Here is a 13,182-nt window from a genome sequence, read left to right on the forward strand (position 1 = left end):
TCCCTGCTCCGCTTTTGTGCGCATTTTGAGTTATTTCGCACGGAAAACAAACCAAAGGTGCATCAGTTTGGCCTCGTTGCGGTGCTTGTCACTTGAGGAATTTACATTAATTATCCTACATAAATATTAAATTTACATTTAGTCTGCTAGGCAATTGGGAATATTGTGAAATGTCAAGTTTTTTTAACAATTTTTACCTAAAAGATAGTGCTATGCAGCCCAAGGTTCATCTGAAAGTGGAGATGTTCCCTTCCTGAAACGACTTGTTTCGGAGCCCCTCGGATATGTTGTTCTCTGTGTCTTCCTGCTCCGCTTTTGTGCGCATTTTGAGTTATTTCGCACGGAAAACAAACCGAAGGTGCATCATTTTGTCCTCCAGGTGGTGCTTGTCACTTGAGGAATTTACATTAATTATCCTACATAAATATTAAATTTACATTTAGTCTGCTAGACAATTGGGAATATTGTGAAATGTCAAGTTTTTTTAACAATTTTTACCTAAAAGATAGTGCTATGCAGCCCAAGGTTCATCTGAAAGTGGAGATGTTCCCTTCCTGAAACGACTTGTTTCGGAGCCCCTCGGATATGTTGTTCTCTGTGTCTTCCTGCTCCGCTTTTGTGCGCATTTTGAGTTATTTCGCACGGAAAACAAACCAAAGGTGCATCAGTTTGGCCTCGTTGCGGTGCTTGTCACTTGAGGAATTTACATTAATTATCCTACATAAATATTAAATTTACATTTCGTCTACTAGGAACATTGTGAAATGTTGAGCGTTTTTAACAATTCTCACGAGAAAATACACTCAGGGTGTCTACAAGTGCGGAATTTCCGGAAAGTCCGGGAATAGTACTGATTTTTCAAGGGCGGTCTGGGAGTACTGAAAAAGTGCGGAAATCCGCAAAAAGGTCCGGAATTCGTTCAATTTTTGACGCAATTTGAGCGAGAAATTCAAATTGTTGAAATTTTTCTAATTTCTTCAAATGGAGGTACTGAAAAGGTACGAAATTTTTCTGTCGGAGGAGGTATTGAATTTCTCGAGAATATACTGAAAAAGTCCTGTAAAAGTACTCATTTTTGACCAGCCTGTTTTAGTAAACACCCCTAAAAAAGTTTTTTTTTAAAGCTGATAAGTCTCCAGACGCCTTTATCCTTCCACCTGGCACCAGCGCTCCCATTTCGCGGAGATGACTCAATCAGCGAGGGAAATCGAACTAATGATAGGTGTCAGCGCATCCCAGCATCCCCCCACCCCCCGCCACACAGCGGCAGGTGTCAATGAAAGTGCGTGTTGTATCGTACGTGCATGTGTATGTGTGCGCTCGCGAAAGCTGCATCCTCGGCTCGGCCGTCAAAAACCAGACCGCGATTTTTCGACTCGCCACGCGGCCACCCTTCAATTACACACCTTCCAAGTCAAAACAACGTATATCCTCTAGGATTCCAGTTCATCTTAGGTTGCTTTTCCAACCATCCCGTCGCGTAATTTACATTACTTAGGAAGACAGCAGTAAGTGCACCTCGCGGTTTGAGTCGCGGTTGGCGTGTGACGAGGCGTTGACGAGGCTCATCATGGGGTGCTACTTACTGCTGGTTTCCGTTGCACGGCGGCGGCGCTATCGCTATTTTCATCGGTCGTCCGTCCGGTCCAATCATCGCGAAAGTTCGCGCCGAAACATCCATCGCCGTCGCCTGGCAAAAGCTACTCGCAGGAACGAGTTTACGCGCTTTAATTACTGATTTATAGATTGACGGGTGTTTGGATTGGGTTCTTGGAAGAGTGAGGGATTCGCGATATTACTGACCAATTCTTCGTGGATTTTTCGCCGAACGAAATGGAGATGTTGCATGTGTGAGGAATTTGCGATTTGACTGCTGATTCTTATGTCAAAGTTCGCAAGAAACACGATGTGGCCACTGGTTTTCTCTGAAATCAACTCCCAAGCTCAAAAAGAACTCTCAAGTTGAGGCCAAAATGGAGGGAATATCCCACGCTATCCTGAGAGTCCACGTCTATATCAAGACAAACTCTCCATGCGAAGATAGGGAGCAAATACATTAGCAGTGATGCCATGTTTTCAGTTTTAAAGTCCCCAAATAAAGTGGCAGCCCTGTCAAGTTATTTGCTCCCTATCTTTGCATGGAGAGTTTGTCTGGATGTAGAGGTGGACTCTCAGGATAGCGTGGGATATCCCCATCCCCTCCATTTCGGCCTCAACTTGAGAGCTTTTTTTGAGGTTGGGAGTTGATTTCAGAGACAACCAATGGCACCATCGTGTTTCTCGCGAACTTTTACATATGAATCAATGGTCAAATCCCAAATTCCTCACACATGCAACATTCCATTCTTCGTGGATTTTTCGCGGAACGAAATTATGCTTTTGGTGTTGTTTGAAATGGAGTACGAAGTACCTACATGGGCAGAGTATGGACTCGTCGAAGTTAGAGTACCTTATAGAGAGAGTATGGACAACTCGGTTTATGTAGCTCATAGGTCCCAAAAGGGCGACAACGTGAGAAACGGAAATCACTAGTAAAGTGCTGCTGCCAACCTATGCATTTGAAAGATTAATCAATATGGCCGATAGCGCGTTGTAAACAAGCGTTTTTAAGGATTAAGGCTTTGGAACTGAGAAATTTTATGCAAAATCAAAGTTTTATACGTGCTTTTATAATTTTTGATCAGTGCACCTACTCTCGGAGTTTGAATTAGTACCACTGGATAATTCGAGTGCATAGGTTGGCTGCCTTTTTGGGCCCCAAGAGCTACTTACATGACCTGGTCAAACCCAAGGTAGATTTACACAGGTATGGAAAAGTTGAAAATTTCCCATGAGCCTCAGTACGTGTCACATGACCTCGTGACGTAGGTTAAGAGGCCCGTTTTTTAATTAAATTACAATCAAATTAACATTCAAACGTTTGTGCGTTTAAACGCTAAAATTAATATCGTATAACCAAAATTGTGCAAAAAATCCCACAAAATTTTGACAAACGATAAACCGAACATAATAAATCAAAATAATCAAAACATACAAAATGGCTGACGTTAAGGGGCCGCTGGAGAGCCAATCAGAGGCCAGTTGTTTAGTTCTGTCCATACCTGTGTAAATCTACCTTGGGTCAAACCTACCCTCCAAAGTTTCGAGTTGTCCATACTCTCCCTATAAAGGCACTCTAGTCGAAGTATGTGTCTTTAAGGGACCAAGAGGGCAGCCAACCTTCCAACACGAAAAAAAAAAACTCCACAAATAAATGGTATTGAAAAAAAAAAAAAAAAAAAAAAAAAAAAAAAACACAGCAGGAATGTTTTCGACTTTGAATCATTCCCCATAGTCCTCCTCTCGGAATCATGCATCGCCACCGACACGAAGTTACGAAGCTCCTCGGTTCGGATTCAACGAGGGCACCCGGGGAGGGGGTGTTGCCCCCTCTTTAAGGGACGGGGGGGGGGGGGGCAGGACGGCCCTCGCGTGATTCCGAGTGAAAATCCTGGAAGCGGCGATCCATCAACAGCAACAGCCACAGCGGCGGCGGCTAATGACCACACGTCATAACACATAACAATTGCGCCATCGCATTGTGCATGAGCAGGTCATCGCCACGCCGCGCATCGCCATGCCAGGACCCCGCCTCACTTTCCGCGGCATATATTTGTATCGGTTGATCTTAAAAGGACTTAAGCGCCGAAAAATATCGCATTTGAGTCTATGGTGGTTCGGTACCAGCGGGGCGATTATTGAAATTGATGGACAAAGCTATAGACAAAGAAGACATAGGGAGTATGGAGCGATCTTATTGGTTCACATGGTTGGTTCTTATAGACGAAGTGAAGAAAATGATGGACTAACTGCCGGGTCTTCAGTGGGTTGCCGTTAGTTAGTCCATTACCTACGTCCTATGTCCATTGCCACCACCTGCTTTCACCAATAGGAGCCCTCCAAATCCCTTTTGTCGTCTTTGTCTATAGCTTTGTCTATCAATTTCAATAATCGTGGATGATCGATTATCGAAATTTCCCCATTCAAAGCTCTGCCAGAGAATGGAGATGTTGCATAGGTGAGGAATTTGCGATTTGACTGTTGATTCTTACGTAGAAGTTCGCGAGAAACACGATGGTGCCTCTGGTTTTCTCTGATATCAACTCCCAAGCTCAAAAAAGCTCTCAAGTTGAGGCTAAAATGGAGGGGATATCCCACGCTATCCTGAGAGTCCACCTCTACATCAAGACAAACTCTCCATGCCAAAGATAGGGTGCGAATACATTAGCAGTGATGCCGTGTTTTCAGTTTTGGGGTCCCCAAATAAAGTGGCAGCCCTGTCAATGTATTTGCTCCCTATCTTTGCATGGAGAGTTTGTTTTAATGTAGAGGTGGACTCTCAGAATAGCGTGGGATATCCCCTCCATTTTGGCCTCAACTTGAGAGCTTTTTTTGAGCTTGGGAGTTGATTTCGGAGAAAACCAGTGGCACCATCGTGTTTCTCGCGAACTGTTTACATAAGAATCAACAGTCAAATCGCAAATTCCTCACACATGCAACATCTCCATTGATTATTAAGGCGTTCGTTGCGAACGCCATGTTTATAGACCATTTTCCCATTGGTTTAAATGGCTGATCAATCAATACGTCTAAATACACGCCACGCCACTGATTAGTGTTCTGGGCGATCAGAAAACAGAAATCAGGTTGACAACAGTTTGGAATTTAACCCCTCTTCTAAGTTCAATTTACTCAAAATCATTCGGATTATTATTGATGAGTACCGATTATGGTGGTAACTGAATTAGGGGCCTCTGTGACAAAACGACTGCCCCCTGTGAGGATTGAACTCACGACCTCTGGTTTACAAGACCAGCGCTCTACCACTAATCTAAAGAGGCTGAGATATGGATCTGCTTTCGAGCTCTTGTGTTGAGACGTAGCAAGGAGGAGCACTCATGCGTAGTAAGAGAGAGAAAACGCCTCACTGGAAAAAAAACACATTGGATCTAGAGTCCAGACTCTTGAATACATTGACCAGGAAAAATACTCTTGATTCAATCAGATTTAAGCTTAAATCAAAAGGAAATCCGCTCAAAGTAAGAGGCTTGGTTCTTGATTTTTGCAAAAATCTGATTGAATCAAGAGTATTTTTTCAATGAGATTTAAGCTTAAATCAAAAGGAAACCCGCTTAAATTAAGAGGCTTGGTTCTTGATTTAAGCAAAAATCTGATTGAATCAAGAGTATTTTTTCTTGTCAATGTTTTCAAGAGTCTGGACTCTAGATCCAATGTGTTTTTTTCCCCAGTGCTGAAATCGTCGCGTACCTCGAAAAATTTTCGCGTCTCAGCTGATGGAAAATGAACTTTTAATAAACCTCTATCCATCGGAATTTCCCCATTTGAAGCTATGGCAAAGAATCGATTATTAGGGCGTTCGTTGCGAACGCCATGTTCATAGATCACTTCATAGGTTGAAATGGCAGTTCGATCGATATCTCACAAAGCATGCCACGTCATTGATCGGCACTGCTTAAGGTGATTCGATGGACGCCATGTTTTGTGTCAGAACGGCATGCGATATATCGCATCAATTGGTTCCATTTTTTCTGCTACTCGTCATTTTCCTCCAATTTTGAGATCGCAATTCTGTTGTCAGGAGGCTAAATCGCTCACTTACCAATTTTAACAAAGAAATTCAACGTCATAAAGGCGTGGTTTTTTTTAGAGAGAAAATATCGCATTCGAGAGCAGTTTCGTTATCAGTATCGAATGCGATGTTTTCTCTCTGAAAAAACCACGCATTTAATACGTTGAATTTCCTTGTTAAAATTGGTAAGTGAGTGCTTTAGGCTCCTGACAACAGAATTGCGATCTTAAAATTGGAGAAAAATGACGAGTAGCTGAAAAAATGGAACCAATTGATGCGATATATCGCATGCCGTTCTGACACATAATATGGCGCCCATCGAATCACCTTAAGCCCGTGAATTTTCGCTCCTTCTTTTTTTTCGAAGAAATTTCAAAAAAAACAAGCCAACTTTATTGCTTGACGTTTTACAGAATATTCTACCAACATGAAAGGAACAATCTAGGAAGTTTTCATAGCTGATAGTGAACTGCGCGAGGGGCTTCCGCGCTAAATTTTTAAATCGACCTAAAAATAAACTGCGGTCGGCATCTTTTTTCCGCGAAACGATTTTACGGGGAATCGGAGGAAAATTAATTAACTCCCGGCTCGACGGCGACGCGACGTCTCGGATTGCAGTTTCGAGGCGTTAATGATCGATTTTCGATATTTCCCCATTTGAAGCTGTGGCGAAGGATCGAATATTAAGGTGTTCGTTGCGAACACTCTGTTTATCGATCCTTTTCCTTAGGTTTAAATGGCAGATCAAACGATGTATCGCAAAGCACGCCACACCACTGGTCTCGGGTTGCGCTAGGGATGACGAGCCTGGACCAGCGTTCGTTGAAACTGAGTCAGCTGGGATGGCCGTACGACCGGACGCAATTTTTCCGGGTGAAATTCGAGGCACGTCGAGGTGCAAAACACCGTAAAAAACCAACACGGATGTTGCCAAATGAGTCATTTTTCTCCTCTTTCTTTTAGATAAAATATCAGCGAATAATTGAAGCATTTATGCACTGGGAAAAAAAACACATTGGATCTAGAGTCCAGACTCTTAAAAACATCGACAAGAAAAAATACTCTTGATTCAATCGGATTTTTGCTTGAATCAAAACGAAATCCGCTTAAATTAAGAGGCTTGGTTCTTGCTTTAAGCTAGATTCTGATTTATTCAAGAGTACTTTTTCTTGTCGATGTTTTTAAGAGTCTGGACTCTAGATCCAATTTTTTTTCCAGTGTAAGTGACATACCCAGGACCCAGGGTGTCCACACTTGAAAATCCCGGCCCGAAATTCACGCTTCCTCAGTTGCTATTTTGACCACCGGTTACCCTGAGTGCAAGGACGCGGCGCGAAATAAGTTCGGCGGGAATGGAGATGTTGCATGAGTGAGGGATTTGCGATCTGACAATTGATTCTTATGTAAAAGTTCGCGAGAAACACGATGGTGTCACTGGTTTTCTCTGAAATTAACTCCCAAGCTCTAAAAAAGCTCTCAAGTTGAGGCCAAAATGGAGGGTATATCCCTCGCTATCCTGAGCGTCCACCTCTACATCAAAGCAAACTCTCTATGCAAATGCAAAGATAGGGAGCAAATACATTGACAGGGCTGCCACTTTATTGGGGACTCTAAAACTGAAAACACGGCAACCCTGCTAATGCATTTGCTCCCTATCTTTGCATGGAGAATTTGTCATGATGTAGAGGTGGACTCTCAGGATAGCGTGATGGGATACCCCCTCCATTTTGCCCGTAACTTGAGAGCTTTGTTTGAGCTTTGAAGTTGAGTGCAGAGAAAACCAGTGGCACCATCGTGTTTCTCGCGAACTTTTACATAAAAATCAACAGTCAAATCGCAAATTCCTTACACATGCACTGGAAAAAAAACACGTTGGATCTCGAGTACAGACTCTTATAAACATCGACAAGAAAAAATACTCTTGATTCAATCAGATTTAAGCTTAAATCAAGAACCAAGCCTCTTAATTCGAGCGGATTTCCTTTTGATTTAAGCTTAAATCTGCTTGAATCAAGAGTCCTTTTTCTTGTCAATGTTTTCAAGAGTCTGAACTCTGGATCCAATGTGTTTTTTTTCCAGTGTACAACATCTCCATTTAAGCATTTATTTGGGAATTTTACTCAAACGTGTCAGGGAAATCAGGGAAATGCCAGGGAATTTCATTTTCTAAATTCTGAGGCAACCGTAATAGGAGCACCCTGATTTGCCTCCTGGTTTGGGTTCTCGAACATTTTTTGTTGTTTCCCGGTAACACATATCCTACGGAACCCCATCTCGCTGTGATAATGATATACTTTTTTAACGAGGGGCCGATACATTTTCAACAACGCGGTAAAAGAGGTGGGAAATAGGGGGAAAGGGTTCCGCACGGGTGAGCGGGCCCCATGCGAGACGGAAGATCTTGATAAGGAGGCGCGATGTTCAAAACTCGGTAACGCACTTCGTGGGAGTAGGCTAAGCTCAACGTTGTTCCGTTTCTCTCGTAGCACTCCTCCCTCTATTCCTATTGAAAACGAAATGAAAAAATAAAGAAAAAATAAAAAGAATGGAGCTCATGTTAACAATTTATAATAGTACTCAGGGCTGCCACATACATTCAGGGAATACTTGGAACACCGGGAAGTGTCAGGGAATTTTAAAAGGTTAGGGAAATGTCAGGGAAACTTTATTAAATCTCCTTTATTTGCGCTCTAAAATATGTTTGAGGTTTCGAACTACAAATTTTGCCTGAAAACTATTTTAAACTATGTCTTCTTAACATTTTGCCATCTATGCAACTGTCAGGGAATTTCACCAAGATGTGTCAGGGCAATCAGGAAAATGTCAGGAAAAGATTGTCAAGTCACCTTTATTTGCTTTTTAGACCAGGTTTGACGTTTCAAACAAAAAATGTCAAATGTCAAGAAAATGACGAAAATGTCACGAAAAAATTATCATGGCACCTTTGCTTGCTTTTTAGTGTGGGTTTGACGTGTGAAGTGTTTAGTATGGGACCAAAATGTGTCAGGGAATTGCATTTTCTAAATTCTGTGACAATCCTATTCTTGCCATAAATATTCAATACATATTCTTTTATTTTTAGAATTTCCTCGGGACGGATTCCCAGTATTTATATTTTTCCAATCTGGTTAAGTTCCCTGTATTTCCGAGATTTCTGAGAGCTCTAGCGGAAGAAGGTCAGCCTGTCAATGAACGGAGAAAAGCCGGCGGGCGCGGCGACAACTCGTGCAAACACGACTCATTGTCAGCGCCAGCCGCGCTGAAAAATTAATCACGGCGCGACACCGGCACTGCCGCGCTAAGGAAAAACGCCGTATGAACATTCAAAAGTTGCCAAATTTCCCCCAGTAAAATGTTAATTTCTCAGGAGAATTTTGAATGTTTTCCCTCGAAAGTTTCAGATACTATGGATTAAATTGTGATTGAAATCCTGAAAAAAAATTTTCGGAAAATACTCACAAGATTTCCAGGAATTTCGTATTTAATGAATGGAAATTTGGCAATCCCTGAAGGCTCATGCGGCGTTCTTCCCGTAGCACGGTAGGGCAGCTCCCGCACTCCCAGCTCCGAATCCATGCTCATTGTTGGATTCCGAATTGCAGTTGAAACGGAGACGAGATTTGCTGCAGGTTCATCCATGTGAATACTACATAGAGTATATTGAGTTTAATTTAATCCCACGGAGAAAAAAACTTCGTGAGGGGGACCCGAAGTTGAGGTCATATGGATCTCTGAAGTTTTTGGACCACGTATCCAAAAACTTTAGGTCCAGCTGTTGAAGTTCGGGTCAGACATCTGAAGCACTCCGTTACGTACCGAAGTGCCTCGATGTCTGATCCAATGTCGGCAGCTCGACCTCTAGTTTTCGGATGCGTGATCAGAAAACTTCAGAGATTCATATGACCTCAACTTCGGGTCCCATGCACGAAGTTTTTTTTCTCCGTGTGCATGGAGTGAGCATATGTGGATGGGTCGACGAGTTCCGAGCCCGGCTTGCGCCGAGATTCGGTCACATTTTCTTTACATTTTCGATCCAAAATTGCGATGTATATTGGGTGAAAATTCATTACATCCTTGTTTACATCGGATGACCTATCGCCAGGGATGGAAAGTGAAATTTCAAGAAGCTCGAATTAATTTCACAAAATTTGAAATTTACTCATTTTTTCGGAATTATTAAGTGAACCTTTGGAGATCTGGAAGCGTTTCAAATGGTTTTCCTGTTGATGCGGCAGTATCATGCTACCCTATACTGCTATAACTGAAAGAGGGGGGAAGGGGGTACATAACGGAATTTAGAGAGAGAAGCCCCAACCTAAACCAAAGAAAAGAAAACATTAGTAACTCGTGCATGTTATAGGCTTGGGGTGGAAATTCACTATTCATTGAAAACACTTATCATTCACCAATTTTAAAAATGAATTAAATTCGATCGCGAAAATTCGCTTTTCCTAGTATCAGTTGGACTGCAATTTGCAATTTGGAACCATCGATTCTGGCCCGGTTTAAAAACAACGTATGTGCCATTGGTCTCCCTATGCACGTAAGTGTTTTTTCAGATGAGCCAGAATTTATAGCTCCAAGTTGCAAAATGCAGTCCAGTTAATCCAAGAATGGCGGGCTGATGCAGGAACTGCATTCCCCATCCTATCGCTTCGCTACTCGTGGTGAGTTGTACCGTGATGACGTCGAAAAAAGTGACGTCATACACTCCTCGAGCACCCACCGTCCCCACCCTCACGCTACCCTCCTAATGAGAAACAGCACGATTCCAATGGAAACCTTACGTAGATCTGCTGTTTATACTTAAGAGGGCATAGCGCGCTCGGGTACAATGACTCATCCATCGACTTAACCCCACATAACACTCGTTCATCGATCTGAAGCGCATACTGCCCGCGACGTCACACAGTGGGGTGAGTCAATACGTCGCCATGTTGATAAAAAAATTCCAAAGGCGTAAGTCGCTTTTTCATCAGGAGAATTTGGGAATTTCTAACTGAAAATCACACTGAATTTTCCTCTGATCTTGTGAAAAATTAGAAAAAATGTCAACGAAACTTGCGCAGGTGCATTCTGGTGCTAGTAGAAAAATTACTTTTTCTCTTCAATTTTGCACTCTTACACGGTTGCCACAGTCAGACAAACCCGGAAATGTCAGGGAAAATGACGAAAATGTCAGGAATATTCTTTAAATTTTGCCTGAAAACTATTTTCAATTGGACTGCATTTTGCAATTTGTACCTATAAATTCTGGCTATTCTGGAAAAACACTTATGTGCATTGGGAAACTAATGGCACATGCGTTGATTTTAAACCGGGCCGGAATTTATAGTTCCAAATTGCAAAATGTAGTCCAATTATGGCTTCTTAACCATCCGTCAGATCTTCAATTTTCAGGGAATTTCACCAAAATGTGTCAGGGAAATCAGGGAAATGTCAGGGAATTTCATTTCTAAATTCTGTGGCAACCCTGATCTTAGAATAGAGTTGCGTTCCTTCGTCCGGGGGGAACGAGGTTTTTACATCGTGAGGATAGGAACTCATAACTCCCATTGAAATTCAAAACGTGACGAACCAAACAAAAATATGCAACTTTAGTCAAAATTTCATAGAAAATTCGTTGGAAGGGGGTGGATCGAATTGCCACAGGTCAAATATAATAGAAAAAAAATTAAAAAATTCCGTCTCTCACTTGCGGTATTTTTTTTAAACTTTACTACGAGGGAGGAACGGAGTTTTTTTAAAAAAATGTACCAAAATTTCATGTCCTATCACTCCGGAAAGCTCGCCCCCGTGTGTGCCTTCCGCGACGACAAAGCGGAAAGAGACACTTGTTAAGGAGGTCAGGGAACCCCCGTCGACAGATCGCCGCCCGGAAAATGTGAGACCGTATTCGTTTGAATATTATTCAGTTCGATTCGGCAACAATGTCACAGAAGCGGAATAGGGGAGAAAGCAGGGAGTCGAGCCCGCTCCCCAATTTGTTGCATTTTTTTCTCTTTTTTTTTCGTCGATGGTTTTTTCCCCGGTGTTATGGAGATAACTGTACTGTACTCGCTCTACGTGCGTGGCTTGCAATAGGGAAACTTGGGCTCCAAGAATACCGGTAGTCTTTCGCTGATGTCGGATCGTTCGCTAAAGTTTTCGCGGAGTATTTTGACCGCGTTTACCAGGAAGGAATAATGCCATATCAGGTGTTCAGGGTGTCTACAAGTCCGGAATTTCCGGGAAGTCCGGAAAAAGTACTGCTTTTGTAAGGGCGGTCCAGAAGTACTGAAAAAGTGCGGATGTTCCGCAAGGAGGTCCGGAATTTTTTTCATTTGTGAGTGAGAAATTCAAATTTTTGAAATTTTTTTAATTTCGTCAAATGAAGGCACTAAAAAAGTACTAAATTTTTCTATTGAGGAGGTACAAAATTTCTTAAGGAAGTATTGAAAAAGCACTGTAAAAGTACTGATTTTTGACCATTCTCTTTTAGTAGACACCCTGGTGTTGCCAAATCTAACTTGGCAATTCATTTTTTTAAGTGAGAACATTTTCACGGATTCTTTTGAAAATTGTAAGAAATTAGCCTTGCACTGTGCAAAAAATTCATTGAAATCTGCGCCAAAATCCGCACTTCTGTTTTCATGTAAAAAATTAAGGTGTCCAATTAAATCTGGCAGCAGCTAATGTGACTTGGTCCCTTTCTGCTCGATGCGGTCGAGAAGCGCCATTTGCTTTGTGATTTGACGTTTCCAAAGCTAGTTCCCCTTCAATTTTTCGGATATGCACCACGCACATCCTAAGAACGCGAATAATAGTTGCATTCAGTCATCCTCATCACTATTGGTGTCAGTTCAGCTGTCATATCGTCTCGGAACTGGTAGCTTTGTATTGCAAAATGTATGCAAATGTATCGCAAAATGTACTTCAAGTGCAGTGGAGTCTTGATTATCGGATCTTCCGCGGTTTTTTCGGTGGCTTTAAACCAAAAACGCTGCTATTTTATGGCGCCAATTTCTGCAAAAACTTCCTTCCAGAAACGATGTTTGGCACAATAACTTCTTTGAGCAGAAATTCATTAATGTTTAACCAATAAATACATTTCTGTCTAATATTTGACAAGTTTCTTAGATAGATTCTTCTGAAATATGGTATTTTCGGTCCCTCTTCCCGGCCAAATCGCTAAGTTTCAGATTATCCGCGAATTACTTTATCCGCGGATTTCACTTATCCGCGAATTTTGCTTAACCGCGGGAGCTCCAATCCCAATCACCGCGGATGATCGCGTCTCTTGTATACTGCCTTGCCGAGGAAGAACGCCGTATAAGCCTTCAGATGTTGTCAAATTTCCGTGGATAAAGTGGGAATTTTCAGGAAAATCTTCGAATATTTGCCTCCAATTTCTCAGAGACTTTTACTCGCAATCAGATCAAAATTATCTGAAAATTTCAACAGAAAATATTCGTAGCTCTCCTTAAAAATCAACATTTTGCAGGAGGCGATTTGGCAACTCTCGAATATTCTTACGGCGTTTTTATCCTTAGCACAGCAGCATACTGCCGTGC

At 42.1% G+C, this 13,182-nt stretch overlaps 1 protein-coding gene and 1 non-coding gene across 6 annotated transcripts in view; one reads left to right on the plus strand and one right to left on the minus strand.

Annotated features, from left to right (window-relative positions):
* The window catches only part of LOC109037690 (coronin-2B), a 132,223-nt gene that overhangs the window by 64,588 nt on the left and 54,453 nt on the right, over window positions 1–13,182 (plus strand). The window lies entirely within an intron of this gene.
* TRNAT-UGU (transfer RNA threonine (anticodon UGU)) lies at window positions 4,809–4,880 on the minus strand. Its single transcript has one exon. It is a non-coding gene; the product is annotated as a tRNA-Thr (tRNA).

The sequence above is a fragment of the Bemisia tabaci genome, chromosome 9 (genome assembly GCF_918797505.1).
Source record: "Bemisia tabaci chromosome 9, PGI_BMITA_v3".
NCBI classification, from domain to species: Eukaryota; Metazoa; Arthropoda; class Insecta; order Hemiptera; family Aleyrodidae; genus Bemisia; species Bemisia tabaci.